Consider the following 18,739-nt stretch of genomic DNA (forward strand, 5'->3'; position numbering starts at 1 on the left):
TTGGCTTCGTGGCACTGCTCTGGTGGTTGTCTCAGGTTTACTCCATGCCCAGCCAGCTTAGTGAACCCTTTGCCATGGTTGTCTGCCTTGGACTCACTCTAGCCTGGGGTGAGTCACAAGCAGAGTTCTTCTGGTCTCCAGGCTTTCTCTTCATCCTGGGATTCCATTCCGGCTTGCCTGGTGCCAGACTGGTGGTTAACTCAGGATTCCCCCATTTTTTTTCCCCAGGGAACATCTGAAGGATGTTCTTAGGTCAGAACAGGGAACATAGACTCAACCTCTCTCCTCTCTGCCACATACTGATGCACCTGTGACACAGCAGCCACACTTACAATGCCTCTAGGCGCAGGCTTACATTTATGTGGGTTTTTAAAGAAGGGGAAAATGTCACAATTTTCCTTTATTAAGGCTTAGAATACATATGAAATGGAGGAAGAGGGAATTAGCAGGATTGTGCTGAAGTCCATTAAGTGAATGCACTTTGTAGGATACCATGGTTATTTTGTTTGCACTGTTTTAATTCTTTTCTTTGTTTTTTTTTTTTTTTTTTATTAACTTGAGTATTTCTTATATACATTTCGAGTGTTATTCCCTTTCCCGGTTTCCGGGCAAACATCCCCCTCCCCCCCTTCCCTTCCTTATGGGTGTTCCCCTCCCAACCCTCCCCCCATTGCCGCCCTCCCCCCCCATAGTCTAGTTCACTGGGGGTTCAGTCTTAGCAGGACCCAGGGCTTCCCCTTCCACTGGTGCTCTTACTAGGATATTCATTGCTACCTATGGGGTCAGAGTCCAGGGTCAGTCCATGTATAGTCTTTAGGTAGTGGCTTAGTCCCTGGAAGCTCTGGTTGCTTGGCATTGTTGTACATATGGGGTCTCGAGCTCCTTCAAGCTCTTCCAGTTCTTTCTCTGATTCCTTCAACGGGGGTCCTATTCTCAGTTCAGTGGTTTGCTGCTGGCATTCGCCTCTGTATTTGCTGTGTCTCTCAGGAGCGATCTACATCCGGCTCCTGTCAGTCTGCACTTCTTTGCTTCATCCATCTTGTCTAATTGGGTGGCTGTATATGTATGGGCCACATGTGGAGCAGGCTCTGAATGGGTGTTCCTTCAGTCTCTGTTTTAATCTTTGCCTCTCCCTTCCCTGCCAAGGGTATTCTTTTTCCTCATTTAAAGAAGGAGTGAAGCATTCACATTTTGATCATCCGTCTTGAGTTTCGTTCGTTCTAGGGATCTAGGGTAATTCAAGCATTAGGGCTAATAGCCACTTATCAATGAGTGCATACCATGTATGTCTTTCTGTGATTGGGTTACCTCACTCAGGATGATATTTTCCAGTTCCAACCATTTACCTACAAATTTCATAAACTCGTTGTTTTTGATAGCTGAGTAATATTCCATTGTGTAGATGTACCACATTTTCTGTATCCATTCCTCTGTTGAAGGGCATCTGGGTTCTTTCCAGTTTCTGGCTATTATAAATAAGGCTGCAATGAACATAGTGGAGCACGTGTCTCTTTTATATGTTGAGGCATCTTTTGGGTATATGCCCAAGAGAGGTATAGCTGGATCCTCAGGCAGTTCAATGTCCAATTTTCTGAGGAACCTCCAGACTGATTTCCAGAATGGTTTTACCAGTCTGCAATCCCACCAACAATGGAGGAGTGTTCCTCTTTCTCCACATCCTCACCAGCATCTGATGTCACCTGAGTTTTTGATCTTAGCCATTCTCACTGGTGTGAGGTGAAATCTCAGGGTTGTTTTGATTTGCATTTCCCTTATGACTAAAGATGTTGAACATTTCTTTAGGTGTTTCTCAGCCATTCAGCATTCCTCAGCTGTGAATTCTTTGTTTAGCTCTGAACCCCATTTTTTAATAGGGTTATTTGTCTCCCTGCGGTCTAACTTCTTGAGTTCTTTGTATATTTTGGATATAAGGCCTCTATCTGTTGTAGGATTGGTAAAGATCTTTTCCCAATCTGTTGGTTGCCGTTTTGTCCTAACCACAGTGTCCTTTGCCTTACAGAAGCTTTGCAGTTTTATGAGATCCCATTTGTCGATTCTTGATCTTAGAGCATAAGCCATTGGTGTTTTGTTAAGGAAATTTTTTCCAGTGCCCATGTGTTCCAGATGCTTCCCTAGTTTTTCTTCTATTAGTTTGAGTGTGTCTGGTTTGATGTGGAGGTCCTTGATCCACTTGGACTTAAGCTTTGTACAGGGTGATAAGCATGGATCGATCTGCATTCTTCTACATGTTGCCCTCCAGTTGAACCAGCACCATTTGCTGAAAATGCTATCTTTTTTCCATTGGATGGTTTTGGCTCCTTTGTCAAAAATCAAGTGACCATAGGTGTGTGGGTTCATTTCTGGGTCTTCAATTCTATTCCATTGGTCTATCTGTCTGTCTCTGTACCAATACCATGCAGTTTTTATCACTATTGCTCTGTAATACTGCTTGAGTTCAGGGATAGTGATTCCCCCCGAAGTCCTTTTATTGTTGAGGATAGCTTTAGCTATCCTGGGTTTTTTGTTATTCCAGATGAATTTGCAAATTGTTCTGTCTAACTCTTTGAAGAATTGGATTGGTATTTTGATGGGGACTGCATTGAATCTGTAGATTGCTTTTGGTAAAATGGCCATTTTTACTATATTAATCCTGCCAATCCATGAGCATGGGAGATCTTTCCATCTTCTGAGGTCTTCTTCAATTTCCTTCTTCAGAGTCTTGAGTTCTTATTGTACAGATCTTTTACTTGCTTGGTTAAAGTCACACCGAGGTACTTTATATTATTTGGGTCTATTATGAAGGGTGTCGTTTCCCTAATTTCTTTCTCGGCTTGTTTCTCTTTTGTGTAGAGGAAGGCAACTGATTTATTTGAGTTAATTTTATACCCAGCCACTTTGCTGAAGTTGTTTATCAGCTTTAGTAGTTCTCTGGTGGAACTTTTGGGATCACTTAAATACACTATCATATCATCTGCAAACAGTGATATTTTGACTTCTTCTTTTCCGATCTGTATCCCCTTGACCTCCTTTTGTTGTCTGATTGCTCTGGCTAGAACTTCAAGAACTATATTGAATAAGTAGGGAGAGAGTGGGCAGCCTTGTCTAGTCCCTGATTTTAGTGGGATTGCTTCGAGTTTCTCTCCATTTAGTTTAATGTTAGCAACTGGTTTGCTGTATATGGCTTTTACTATGTTTAGGTATGGGCCTTGAATTCCTATTCTCTCCAGGACTTTTATCATGAAGGGGTGTTGAATTTTGTCAAATGCTTTCTCAGCGTCTAATGAAATGATCATGTGGTTTTGTTCTTTCAGTTTGTTTATATAATGGATCATGTTGATGGTTTTCCGTATATTAAACCATCCCTGCATGCCTGGGATGAAGCCTACTTGATCATGGTGGATGATTGTTTTGATGTGCTCTTGAATTCGGTTTGCCAGAATTTTGTTGAGTATTTTTGCGTCGATATTCATAAGGGAAATTGGTCTGAAGTTCTCTTTCTTTGTTGTGTCTTTGTGTGGTTTAGGTATAAGAGTAATTGTGGCTTTGGAGAAGGTATTCGGTAGTGATCCATCTGTTTCAATTTTGTGGAATAGTTTGGATAATATTGGTATGAGGTCTTCTATGAAGGTTTGATAGAATTCTTTACTAAACCCGTCTGGACCTGGGCTCTTTTTGGTTGGGAGACCTTTAATGACTGCTTCTATTTCCTAAGGAGTTATGGGGTTCTTTAACTGGTTTATCTGTTCCTGATTTAACTTCGGTACCTGGTATCTCTCTAGGAAATTGTCCATTTCCTGCAGATTTTCAAGTTTTGTTGAATATAGGTTTTTATAGTAAGATCTGATGATTTTTTGAGTTTCCTCTGAATCTGTAGTTATGTCTCCCTTTTCATTTCTGATTTTGTTAATTTAGACGTACTCTCTGTGTCCTCTCGTTAGTCTGGCTAAGGGTTTATCTATCTTGTTGATTTTCTCAAAGAACCAAATTTTGGTTTTGATGATTCTTTCTATGGTCCTTTTTGTTTCTACTTGGTTGATTTCAGCTCTGAGTTTGATTATTTCCTGCCTTCTACTCCTCCTGGGTGTATTTGCTCCTTTTTGTTCTAGAACTTTTAGGTGTGCTGTCAAGCTGCTGACATATGCTCTTTCCTGTTTCTTTCTGCAGGCACTCAGCGCTATGAGTTTTCCTCTTAGCACAGCTTTCATTGTGTCCCATAAGTTTGGGTATGATGTACCTTCATTTTCATTAAATTCTAAAAAGTCTTTAATTTCTTTCTTTATTTCTTCCTTGACCAGGTTTTCATTGAGTAGAGCATTGTTCAATTTCCACGTATATGTGGGCATTCTTCCCTTACTGTTATTGAAGACCAGTTTTAGGCCGTGGTGGTCTGATAGCACGCCTGGCATTATTTCTATCTTTCTGTACCTGTTGAGGCCCGTTTTTTGACCAATTATATGGTCAATTTTGGAGAAAGTACCATGAGGAGCTGAGAAGAATGTATATCCTTTTGCTTTAGGATAGAATATTCTATAAATATCCGTTAAGTCCATTTGGCTCATGACTTCTCTTAGTCTGTCGACATCACTGTTTAATTTCTGTTTCCATGATCTGTCCATTGATGAGAGTGGGGTGTTGAAATCTCCCACTATTATTGTGTGAGGTGCAATGTGTGTTTTGAGCTTTAGTAAGGTTTCTTTTACGTATGTAGGTGCCCTTGTATTTGGGGCATAGATATTTAGGATTGAGAGTTCATCTTTGTGGATTTTTCCTTTGATGAATATTCAGTGTCCTTCCTTATCTTTTTTGATGACTTTTAGTTGAAAATTGATTTTATTTGATATTAGAATGGCTACTCCAGCTTGCTTCTTCTGACCATTTGCTTGGAAAGTTGTTTTCCAGCCTTTCACTCTGAGGTAGTGTCTGTCTTTGTCTCTGAGGTGTGTTTCCTGTAGGCAGCAGAATGCAGGGTCCTCGTTGCGTTTCCAGTTTGTTAATCTATTTCTTTTTATTGGGGAGTTGAGGCCATTGATGTTGAGAGATATTAAGGAATAGTGATTGTTGCTTCCCGTTATATTCATATTTGGATGTGAGGTTATGTTTGTGTGCTTTCACTCTCTTTGTTTTGTTGCCAAGATGATTAGTTTCTTGCTTCTTCTAGGGTATAGCTTGCCTCCTTATGTTGGGCTTTACCATTTTTATCCTTTGTAGTGCTGGATTTGTAGAAAGATATTGTGTAAATTTGGTTTTGTCATGGAATATCTTGGTTTCTCCATCTATGTTAATTGAGAGTTTTGCAGGATACAGTAACCTGGGCTGGCATTTGTGTTCTCTTAGGGTCTGTATGACATCAGTCCAGGATCTTCTGGCCTTCATAGTTTCTGGCGAGAAGTCTGGTGTGATTTTGATAGGTCTGCCTTTATATGTTACTTGACCTTTTTCCCTTACTGCTTTTAATATTCTTTCTTTATTTTGTGCGTTTGGTGTTTTGACTATTATGTGACGGGAGGTGTTTCTTTCTGGTCCAATCTATTTGGAGTTCTGTAGGCTTCTTGTATGTCTATGTGTATCTCTTTTTTTAGGTTAGGGAAGTTTTCTTCTATGATTTTGTTGAAGATATTTACTGGTCCTTTGAGCTGGGAGTCTTCACTCTCTTCTATACCTATTATCCTTAGGTTTGATCTTCTCATTGAGTCCTGGATTTCCTGTATGTTTTGGACCAGTAGCTTTTTCCGCTTTACATTATCTTTGACAGTTGAGTCAATGATTTCTATGGAATCTTCTGCTCCTGAGATTCTCTCTTCCATCTCTTGTATTCTGTTGGTGAAGCTTGTATCTACAGCTCCTTGTCTCTTCTTTTGGTTTTCTATATCCAGGGTTGTTTCCATGTGTTCTTTCTTGATTGCTTCTATTTCCATTTTTAATTCCTTCAACTGTTTGATTTAGTTTTCCTGGAATTCTTTCAGGGATTTTTGAGATTCTTTCAGGGATTTTTGCGATTCCTCTCTGTAGGCTTCTACTTGTTTATTAATGTTTTCCTGTGTTTCCCTAAGGGAGTTCTTCATGTCTTTCTTGAAGTCCTCCAGCATCATGATCAAATATGATTTTGAAACTAGATCTTGCTTTTCTGGTGTGTTTGGATATTCCATGTTTGTTTTGGTGGGAGAATTGGGCTCTGATGATGCCATGTAGTCTTGGTTTCTGTTGCTTGGGTTCCTGCGCTTGCCTCTCGCCATCAGATTATCTCTAGTGTTACTTTGTTCTGCTATTTCTGACAGTGGCTAGACTGTCCTATAAGCCTGTGTGTCAGGAGTGCTGTAGACCTGTTTTCCTCTCTTTCAGTCAGTTATGGGGACAGAGTGTTCTGCTCTCGGGCGTGTAGTTTTTCCTCTCTACAGGTCTTCAGCTGTTCCTGTGGGCCTCTGTCTTGAGTTCACCAGGCAGCTTTCTTGCAGCAGAAAAGTTGGTCTTACCTGTGGTCCCGAGGCTCAAGCTCGCTCGTGGGGTGCTGCCCACGGGCTCTCTGCAGCGGCAGCAACCAGGAAAATATTCGCTGCCTTTTCCGGGAGCTTCAGTGCACCAGGGTTCCAGATGGCCTTTGGTGTTTTCCTCTGGCGTCCGAGATGTGTGTGCAGAGAGCAGTCTCTTCTGGTTTCCCAGGCTTGTCTGCCTCTCTGAAGGTTTAGCTCTCCCTCCCACGGGATTTTGGTGCAGAGAACTGTTTATCCGGTCTGTTTCCTTCAGGTTCTGGTGGTGTCTCAGGCAGGGGTCCTGCCGCTCCTGGGCCCTCCCCCACGGGAGCCCAGAGGCCTTGTACAGTTTCCTCTTGGGCCAGGGATGTGGGCAGGGGTGGGCAGTGTTGGTGGTCTCTTCTGCTCTGCAGCCTCAGGAGTGCCCACCTGATCAGGTGGTTGGGTCTCTCTCTCACGGGGTCTGGGAGCAGAGAGCTGCTGCAGGCCGGGATCCGCGGGTGTGGGACTTCCGGTAAACACAGGACGTGCCAGGTCCTAGAGGAATTCTGCCTCCGTGTGTCCCGAGCTCACCAGGCAGCTTTCTTGCAGCAGAAAAGTTGGTCTTACCTGTGGTCCGGAGGCTCAAGTTCGCTTGTGGGGTGCTGCCCACGGGCTCACTGCAGCGGCAGCCAATTCTTTTCTTTGTTAATGTGCAGATGTGACATCTGAACTGCCAGAAAGATAATAAGATTATAACTAGCAGAAGGCTTTCTAGTAGGGAGCAAAGACACACAATTGTTCCTTCTGTTAGAATTAATTTAAATGGACATGCCAATTACCTAATAGAAAAATGCCCCTCAGAATAGCTGTGGCTTCCAAAAATGTTAAGAAAAAAGTGTATAGCCTATCTAAACATGTAGACTAGCACAATCGTTCATTTAGTTGTGGTCTATTCTCATTCATTGGGAGTGTTTTTCTCTACACCGGTTCCTTTGGTCACTGCTCACTCTCATCTGTTAGGGTTTCTTATATTAATTTGTAGTGCATTTTGCTTGTCTTTCACACTGTACCTTTTAAAATCCATCTGACTTCATTTAATGGAGAACAACAAAAGGACTGGGGCAAACAAGATGAAGACAGAGTTACTGGTAACAGTTGGTATCATAGTTCATAGGACAGACAACCAGCGCAATGAAATATTAAAGGTTATAATGGTGGCCATCCATTTTTGCAGTCAATTGATTTTGAATAAAATGTCAGTAAGTAAACCTCATTGAACCAGACATTCATTCAGAAATGAGGAAACTCAGCAGCTGTACACATCACATACAGAATTCATTTGTATTGGGTTGACAGCACAGGAATAGAGAGATGGATCCGTGTTTCCAAGTACTGGCTGCTCTTGCAGAGAAGCTGGGTTCAATTCCCAGACCCACATGGCAGCTCACAAATGTCTATAACTCCAGTCCCACAGGATCTGAAACCCTCTCACAGACAAATGTGCAGGCAAAACACCAAGGAATATAAAATTAAAAATACATTGCAAAAAATATAAGAGGAAAACAGTAAAATATCTCAGCGATGGGAATATTTTACATATTTTATCATCTAAGAAATGAACTAAAATGAAAAAATATATAAAGCAAGTTCACGATCCACAAATTTTCATTGTGAAAGACTGTTAGAAAGATGCATAATCTGCTAGCTGAAAATATTTCAGGTTCCTATCTGACTTCCAGCTTTTTCATTTTCCAGAGAAAAGTGACCATCCTAAGAGAAAGTTTATCAATGCAGATGAGCAAACGCAACTAATTTTGAAGGGTCATCCCCCAAGTGTTGGGCTGGCTGCTTTTAGTTCTGCTCCAGTGGATTCAAATGTGTCTAAGTCTTCACCTAATCAAGACGCTCCAGTTTCTTTAGGCAATTTCAACAAACAATCCCATGCACGTATCTTTACTAGCATTCTTAAAATTTAGGGGAGCACTGTATGAAGCCAGTCAGAATTGAAGTCAGCATTTCAATTATGAGCTATTTTCTTTAGGCCAACCAGATTTTGAGAGTGTATTGAATAAATCAACTTGGTAACTGAAAGCAGTCCAGAGAAACTGCTTCTACTGTTTAGAGGAGTTTGTTGTTTAAAGATCAAACTTTTTTGAAAAAACTCATTTATTTTTCTGTGTGGTTAAACCTAGGGACAGTGACAAATATCTACTGTGCTAGAATCTAGTACTGACCTTCTGGATATATTATTTTTAGAATCCTAAAGCTATCTATATGAACAATAATTTTTGAATTATTGGTTTTGGCACAAGAAGAGTGAAATATGAGTTTCAGCTCCATTTCTTAATTGCTCTTTTGCCTAAGGTATATATTTTAGTCTCTGTCAACCAAAATAATAGAGGTTGAATAATTTTATTGGCTTTATAATGAATCGAAAAATAAGTTATTGGTGATTAGAACACATCATAAGTTAATAATAGTAGAAAATACTTAGTATCATTTTAATGGTTGCATCTGGAAATTTCTAACTTGTATTATAATTAAATAAAGCTTTATGTTAAGCCTTGGAAAAAAACAAGATAGATTGCCTGAATATCCATTCTTCCCCCTGTCTTCCTCTAGACCCAAACCTAAAGTCTCACCCTCAGTCCTGTACAGAAAACCTGCTCTGACCCCAATCCTAATGGATAACAAAGATGTTTTCCTCCAACTTTCCTTCTCCCAACTCATTCCAGTACACCAGCCTCTAAGAGCCTCGGGCATTCACTGGGAACACACTAGCTGAGCAGGGCTGAAGAAACAGGTAAACTAAATGAATGCCCTCACCATGCCCACATCCCCTCAAAATCCATTCTCCCACTCTTAAACCCAGCTCTTGAGTAGAATACATCTCTGCCTCTCTGTTTCCATGTCCTGGAGATACCACATATCTTTCTTTTCTAAACTTCCTCTCCCTGTGCCTACCAGAAAACCAGATAGGCTGCCTGCATGTTCTCTCTTTTCCTTCTCTTCCTCTGATCCAATGTCCCAATCTTATTCTCAGCGATGCAACAGACCACATGCTGCAGCCTTCCTTCCCCTTTTGCCCACATCTTCTGAGGGATTTCACAGACTGTCCCCTTCTAACCTCTCTCTCCCCACTTGCTGCTTTTTCCCAGCCCCTACTCTAACTCTGTACTAAACCACAGGACACTACTGCCAAGAAAGCAGGTAAGCCTTCTATAAATCTTCTTCTCTTCCTCTCTTCTTCTATCTCTAAACCCCAGTCTCATTCCTAACACTATAGCAGGCCCTATAGAGTGGTCTTTCTGCACTGCCTCCACCATTCCAAGGAGACAAAATAAACATATCCTTATTGAATGTTCCCTACTTCTTTGTCCTGCAGATGTCCTCAGATCCCTCTCCTACCCCATATTCCTAAATGCCAGCTCCCAGTGCATACAAACAGATTTAACCAAGACATGCCAGTGGCCAGAACTATAGAGTCCAAAGAAAATTTCCTAACAGGTAACACATAGGCATCACGCTCTGAGAAAATCTAGATGGGAAACAGAAACCAGGGAACAAAACATCACACAATGAAGACAAGCTGGAAGTTAGCACCTAGGCCTATAATCAGTCCCAGATGCTTAGATATCAGCACAAAGACACAATCAATAATAGCAGGAAAATATGTCTCCATTAGAGCCGAGTTCTCTTACCACAGCAGGTTCTGAATATTCCAACATAGCTGAAGCGTAAGAAAAAGACTTCCAAATTGTCTACCTGAAGATGATTTAGGTCATTAAAGAAGAAAGTAATAAATACCTTCTAAAAGGAAAATAATCACAAACAATGATGGGAAATCAATAAAACTGTTCATGACCTGATAATGGAAGTAGAACCAATAAAGAAAATCCAAACTTAGAGAATTCTTAAAAACTTAATAACCTTAACAGGAACTACTGAGGTAGCCTTCACCAACAGAATACATGATATGGAAAAGAAAAAGCTCAAGAGTTGAAGACAGAAGAAAAATTTTCTAACCTAATCAAGAAGATGCCAATAAAAGTACAAGAAATATACAGAACAACAAATAGATTGGGTCAGAAGAGAAAGTCTCACATAATTATCAAAACATTAAACAGACTGAAAAAAGACAGAATATTAAAAGCTACAAGGGAAAAAAAACAAAGTAACATATAAAGGCAGATCTATAAGAATTATACCTGACTTTTCAACAAAGACTCTAAATGCTAGAAAGACATGGAGAGATGCACTGGAGATCACATACGGCAGATCACAAAACTTTCAATTAGCATAATGGAGAAAATAAGATATTTTATGATCAAGCCAAATTCAAATAATATCTGTTTACAAATCCAGCCCTACCAAAAATGGCCGAAGAAAAACCTCAACCTAAGGAGATTAAATTCATCAATGAAAAAAATAGAGAATAAATAACCTCATACCATCAAAATCAAAAGAATGGATACTGACACCACTAACATACACACACACACACACACACACACACACACACACACACACTAACACAGACATACACAACCTATTTTCACCACCACTATTACCACCATTGAAATAACAAGAATCAGCAATCAGTGGTAATTGATATCTCTTAGTATCAGTGGAGTTAATTCTGATGTCTGAGGCCATGTTGATGTCTGTGGGCCCTCCTTTTGTCAGGAACCATGCAGGTCTGAGTGGTCTGTGTTTCCACCTGAGACCATAGTGATGTCACTACCACGCTGCCAGCCAGGGTCATGTTGGAGTCCATGGTCCTGCTGTAACCAGGGTCTGAGTTGATGTTTGTGGTCAGTGTTAACCACCTACGGCCATGGAGATTTCTGTGAACTTCACTGATGCCTGACACCATTTTGGTGTCTGTGGGGCATGTTGCCTGCCACCTGGGTCATATTGAAATGAATGGCCTGAGCTATTGCCTGAGAAGATGTTGATGTCTGTGGTCCTGGCTGTTCCCAAGGGCCTTATCTGCTCTGTGGTCCTATTGCATCTGGAGGCCAAGTCCATACTCTGTTCTGTCAACAAAAACCATGTCAAGGCTCATGATCTGTGCTGTGACACTGACTGTGAAGAGAAGGGAAGCTATTTTGGCAGGTTAATCAATGACTGCAGACATATAGTTGAAAAGGAGTGACATAGAATATGCTTGGCCCAGGAAGTGACAATATTTGGAGGTGAGTTCTTGTTTTAGGAAGTATAGCCTTGTTGGAAGAAGTGTGTCACTGTGGGTGTAGGCTTTAAGACCCTTGTCCTAGCTGCCTGGAAGCCATTCTTCTCCTGTTTGCCTTGAGAACAAGACATTGAACTCTGAGCTCTTCCTACACCATGCCTGCCTAGACCCTGACATGTTCCCACCTTGATGATAATAGACTGAAACTCTGAACCTGGATTTCAGCTCCAATTAAATGTTGTCCTTATAGAAGTTGCTTTGGTCATGGTGTCTGTTCACAGTAGTAAAGCCCCAACTAAGACAGAAGTTGATACCAGGAGCTGGAGTATTGCTATGATAGGCATGCCCATGCTTTTGTTTGGAACAATGTGGTTTTGGAGATTTGGATTTGGAAAGCAGTGGAATGTTTTGACATGGGGCTTAATGGGCTATCCTAGTAGGAATGTTGGAGACTTTGTTGCTGAGAGTGATTTGAACTTTGAAGACCCGGCCCAAGTGGTTCCAGTGGAAATGAATTTCAGTATATGATATTGAGACAGTTTTTGTGGTATTTTGGTGAAGAATGTGGTTGATTTGGCCCTTGTCTGAGGAATCTACCTGAGGCTAATTATTTATATTAATTACATTGACAAAAGAAGTCTCAAAAAAGCCCAACAGAGACTTTGTTCTCCAGTTTAGTCTAATGAAGAGCACTCTGATCAAACATAGTAAGATTAAAAAGAAAAATTACAAAATGTATGGTTCAAGTAATAATAAAGGTGCAGCAGGAAGTGAAATGGAGCTCAATCCTGTGTTCATGGAGATAAAAATATAAAGGAACTGTTGATCTCAGGAAAATATTACACCCAGCTAAGTTTATTGTTTGTATTTGCAGTTGATCAAAGAATGGGTTAGACTTTTATTCTGGATTGAATTATAATCCAGAAACAGAGGACACACTTCTGATCCAGATCTTGAGGCTGGAAGGCATGGGCTTTTGATCTGGTTCTTGAGGAACAGTGGCCATGAAAAGCTTAGTTCCTGGCATGGTGGGGTGGCACACAATTTTAATCCCAGGAAACAAAGTCAAGTAGATCTCTGAGTTTACATTTCAAATGTTATCCCCTTTCCCAGTTTCGCATCCATAAACCCCTATCCCATTCTGATCCTTCTTCTTCTATAAGGCTATTCCCCCTCTCCAACCACACCCCCTTCCTGCCTCTTCACCCTGACATTCCCCTACAATGGAGGTTCCAGCCTTGGCAGAACCAAGGGCTTCTCCTATTGGTGCCCAACAAGGCCATTCTCTGCTACATACACAGCTGGAGCCATGGGTCTATCCATGTGTAGTCTTTGGGTAGTGGTTTAGTCCCTGGGAGCTCAGGTTGATTGGTATAGTTGTTCTTATGAGGTTCTTATGAAGCCCTTTCAGCTCCTTCAATCCTTTCTTTTCACTCCTCCAAAGGGGACCCCATTCTCAGTTCAATGGTTTGCTGCTAGCATCTGCCTCTGTATTTGTCAGGCTCTGGCTGAGCCTCTCAGGAGATGGCTATATCAGGCTCCTGTCAGCATGCACTTTTTGGTTTCATCAATATTGTCTAGTTTTTGGGGCTATATATATGGGCTGAATCCCCAGGTGGGACAGGCTCTTACTAGCTATTCCTTCAGTCTCTGCTCCAAATTTTGTCTCCATATCTCCTCCTAGAAATATTTTTGTTCCCTCTTTTAAGAAGGACTGAAGCATTGACACTTGGGTCATTCTTCTTGGGCTTCATGTGGTCTGTGGATTGTATCTTGGGTAACTCAAGTTTTGGGACTAATATCCACATATCAGTGAGTGCATCCTATGTGTATTTTTTTGTAATTGGGTTACCATACTCAGGATAATATTTTCTAGTTCTATCCATTTGCGTATGAATTTCATGAAGTCATTTTTTTTGATAACTGAGTAGTTTTCCACTGTGTAGATGTACAACATTTTCTATATCCATTCCTCTTTTGAAGGGCATCTGGGTTCTTTCCAGCTTCTGGCTATTATAAATGAGGCTGCTATGAACATAGTGGAGCATGTGTCTTTGTTGTATGTTGGAGCATCTTTTGTGTATATACTCAGGAGAGGTATAGCTAGGTCTTCAGGTAGCACAATGTCCAATTGTCTGAGGAACCTCCAAACTGTTTTCCACAGTGGTTGTATCAGCTTGCCATCCCACCACCAATGGAGGAGTGTTCCTCTTTCTCTACATCCTTACCAGCAGAGAAGCAATAAACTCTGATAGGAGGAGAGGTGGAGAGGGATGAGAAAAGAATCTATTTTCAATAAACAAAATATTTTTTAAATAAATCAAAAATACTTTAAGAAAAACCCTAAACATAAAAACATTAATGATACAATAATATGATCCTATATGTTTCATCCAACTTTAATGTACATCAACATTTTTATTACATCTGTTGATTATTTTATTGATTATTTTAAAGTAAGCTTAAGGTATTTATTTAACTTGAACAGTATTTGCTCTATTTATTGAGATTATTTAAACTAATCTAATACAACTAATAGTATAGTATTCCACAAAAAAATGTAAAAGAAAGAAGTGTCTTATTATGATGTGCCCATTTTTGCTTCCCACCAATTCTGAAGTCACAGTGTTTTCAATGTTTGCCCATTTGAGTTGGGATCCATGTGGAAGTACTGCCTTATGGAATTAGCTGATAATTTGGTGTATAAAATGCATTGTTCTTTCTTTTGCATACTACTAAGCTTTATAGAAAGTCAATAATTTTTGTGATAATCTTACCACTCTAGAGTTGGCTTTAAATGAATAATAGAATTAGACAACATTCAGCTACAGATGATAAAATTGTTAGGCAAAAACTCACTAGTAAACATTTAATAGGACAGATAACAATCACTTGAACCTCTGTTTAAGATATATTGAAACCTATTTTTGGCTAAAATCAAACGAAAGAATGAGACAAAGCACATTCATTGTCTCCTGATCATTAAAATTATGTAGCACCACACCCATTTTCTCATTCATTTTATAGAATCGAACAAATGAATTTAAAACAAAAAAAGTTTGTCAACATTTCTTTCAAGGTATGATGATGTGTTTTAGTTGATAATCTTTAGGAAAGCAAAGAAATCTAATCTTGGTTTGTTTTGTATAATATTGCTAATTGTCAATTTGACAACATCTAGAATCATCTTGTCATATGGGCTTTTGGGAATGTGTGGTGAGGTTTTTGTCTTGATTGCTTGATTAATTAATTAATTAATTAATTAATTAATTAATTAATGTGGGAAGATGTTTGTAATTGGGGATGGGGCCTATTGTGATGGTTTGAATATGTTTGGCCCGGGCAGTGGCAATATTAAGACATGTGGCCTTGTTGGAGTAGGTATGTTACTGGGGACATGGGCTTAAGACCCTCCTAGCTACCTGGAAGTCAGTAATCTCATAGCAGGCTTCAGATGAAGATGTAGAACTCTCAGCTTCTCCTGTACCAATGCTGCCATGTGCTCACCTTCATGATAATGGACTCAACTTCTAAACCTGTAAGCCAACCCCGATTAAATGTTCCCCTTTATAAGACTTGCCTTGGTCATGGTGTCTGTTCCCAGCAGCTAAGCCCCAACTAAGACACTTATTCTGGAAATTCTGAGCTGCATGTGGCGTAGAAAATGGCCTGATCATTGGCATGCAATTCTTCATTGTTGTATGATCCTGATTATGGATGTGGTGTGAACAACCATCTTATGTTTCTATGTAGGTGACTTCCCATGGAACCGTAAGTCACTATAAACCCTTTCTCCTATATGTTGGTTTTGCCAAGACTTTTTATCAGAGTATTAAGAAAACTAAAGCAATGTCTACTTTTCTTTGTTTGTCTTACATCCAATTGTTATATGTCTGTGTATCAGCCTAACACATATATATCTGCTCTATCTATTGGTGCATATAAACCTATCCTAGAAACACTCTTTTGTTCCAAAATATAATTTTGAAAAATTTAGACAATTTATATATCATGTATCTATCTCTCTTTAAACCTTTCAACTATATCTTTTTTCTGACCTTATTTCTGTTAATGGCAATTTTTTATTTTAATTTCACTTATTTTACATTCTAACCAAAGTTTCCTACCTCCTCTCCTCTCAGTAAGCTTCCACCTATTCTTGCAATCCATTCCTCCTCTGCTTCTCTTCAGAATAAGGCTGCTGACTTTGATGGATATCAACCAGCCAAAGCATATCAAGTTGCATAAGACTCCTCCTCCTCTTCTATTAAGGCTAGATAAGGCAGACCAATAGAAGGAAAGGATCCAAATCCAGGCACTAGAGTCAGAGACAGCTCCTAATTCTACTGTTAGGAGTTCCACAAGAAGATCAAACCACACAACTGTAACATATGTGCAGAGGGCCTAGATCAGTCCCATGAAAGCTACCTGATTGGCAGTTCAGTATCTTTGAGTCCCTGAGGATTTTCTTGAAGTGTGCTTGACCCCTCTGGCTCCTGCAATCCTTCTTTCTCCTCTTCCCCAAGCTCCACCTACTGTTTGACTGTGGGTCTCTATATCTTTTTCTATCAGTTGCTGGGTGAAGACTCTGATGATAACTGGGTTAGAGGCCAGTCTATGAATATAGCAAAATATCATTAGGAATCATTTCATTGATATTTTTATTGTAATTTTTTACAAAGTTATCAATAGTTCCTCTCCTTAAATTTTAATATCCAAATGTTTAGAATTTTAAAAATATTCCACAATAATTATATGTATTATACAATGTTTCTGCCAATATTCCATTCTATTTTGATTGAGCATTAATTAAATCCCTCATAATTTATAATCTTTATGTGTGTATGAAGCATTTCTACAATCTCTAACATATAACAGGCACTTTAATATATATTATATATACTGAATAAATACTAAAATTCATAATTAAATATTATTTTATCCTAATTTTACTATATAGATATTTTTCCTTTTAAATTATCATAATTTTTAATTTCACCTAAATACATATTGTGACTGAAGCCTATTGATATAGGCATGGTCTTCATCTCACCCTCACACTGCTCTACTCACTGCACTCCTTATACTTAATGGCCTTTCCCTTTAATTTTTACCTAATTAAAAACCTAATATCTTCATTTTTGTTTCAATTAATATTTTCAAGTCATATTAGAGATATATTATCTTTACTTCTGGAATCATATGTAAGTTTAAAACTAACATTTAGAATGCATTTATTGTATAAATAAAGTTAGCAACATGGACCAGGAGGTAAAATTGCTTTTCGCAAAAGTCTATGGCCTTGAGTTTGAGACCCAGAACACATGTAAAACTAGCTAGAAGCTGAACTCACAAAGTTATGGTCTTACCTACACCCTCATGTCAAAGCAAATGAGGCAGTGCATTCATGTCATGCACACTCAATAATAAGAATACATAACTTAATGTATTAATCCATCCCACCTTATAGTAGCATCTCCCACATATATCATATACAAGTATTATGATATATATTATGATATGTTATATAATATATATTATAATCTATGTGAAATAAGGGGCTTAAATGTTTCTTTTAAATATAAATGAATTCCACAATACTTGAAGGAATATAAGCAGATGTGCATTTGAAATATATTTGTGGACATTTGTTCAGCAATTGTGTGGTGATAGTGACAGTTTTTCAAGTTCCACAAAACACTGTTTGCCTTCATATTCTATTTTTGGAAAGCCTTGTTCTTTCCATGCCCTCCATTTATGACCCTACCTCTCTCTGCCTAACCTCCCTCTTCCTCTAACATTTATTTTTCTCTATAACAGACACTTTCAACTTGATGTTGCTTTCTATAGGCTACCCTTGGGGCTAGGAAGGTCAGTGGATCACACTCTGCTCAAGATTTTAAAAGTCAAGAAATAAGTAAACTAGATGATATCTTTTCTTTCAGACAGAAGCAATTTAGTCAGCTTTATTTTTGTATTGTGGCAAAATGCATACACATCATGCATATATCTATCCACATCCTTAGCACATATTGGATAGATAGTGTTATCTGTCTCTATATTGTTACAAAATTCTAGAACATTTTTATCCTGCATAACAAGCTCTATCCTTACAGAATTCCTTACCTCATACTACCTTTACCTGAAGCAGTACCACCTTAACATCTAAATATCTATATCCATGACTATATCTATTTTATATATATGTATTTATATATGTTCAATATATCTACATTAGTAATGTGCAAATTTTGGCAAGATGTGTAGCATGTCAGAGAAATAAATAGATAGCAATTAATATTTTGAATGCCTTAGTCATTTACCAAAAAATCTGTATACAAAAAGCAAGTTATATATTTATCACATATCTATTAATCATTTAAAGAATTTCTTTAATATCTGCTGTTTAAAAGATGCTGTAAAAGCAATTTGATGAGTTATATCCTAAATCATGAACAAATGACTACAATAAAAATTATCCATGGAATGCTGTAGTTTGGATTGGACCATTCCCAACTGGCCTATGTGTTCAAGCATTAGTCCTTAGCTTGACATTTTGTTTAAATGGCATTTTAAGAGATGGAGCTTAGTAGTTAGTTCTTAGACCTTTAAAGAAGATGTGGGGATTTTGGCTATTTCCTGTGTTGTATGTGCATGTACTTTAGAAACACATAGACAGTGTTATTCTTCTCTGTTCTGCAAGGCAACCAATGATTATAGATTAAAATCTTAATGAAAGTACGGAGCACCCTATTCAGTGAATCAAATTCTGTAGGAAGCATTGCATCTCCATTGATTGCCAAATGAATATACAGGTAAATTATATTAATGGTCAGTAATTTGATATGATAATATGGTTGGTTTTGTTCTTTGCTGTATATATTATGTGAAGAGAATTTATAGACTATTATGATAAAAATTAATATTTACTTTAAGTCTTATTTATGACTGGGTAGAGTGGAGAGTGGTATGTACATGCCTTTAATCCTAGCATTCTGGATGTAGATGCAGGCAGATCTCTGAGTTCAGGGCCAGCCTGACAAATTCCAGGATAACCAGGGCTACACAGAGATACCCTGTCTTGAGAAGAGAGCAT

At 38.9% G+C, this 18,739-nt stretch overlaps 1 pseudogene; it reads right to left on the reverse strand.

Annotated features, from left to right (window-relative positions):
• Positions 1-226: 226 nt before the first annotated feature.
• Positions 227-350, reverse strand: LOC120102695 (small nucleolar RNA SNORA17; annotated as a pseudogene).
• Positions 351-18,739: the final 18,389 nt, after the last annotated feature.

The sequence above is a fragment of the Rattus norvegicus genome, chromosome 4 (assembly GCF_036323735.1).
Source record: "Rattus norvegicus strain BN/NHsdMcwi chromosome 4, GRCr8, whole genome shotgun sequence".
Lineage (NCBI taxonomy): Eukaryota > Metazoa > Chordata > Mammalia > Rodentia > Muridae > Rattus > Rattus norvegicus.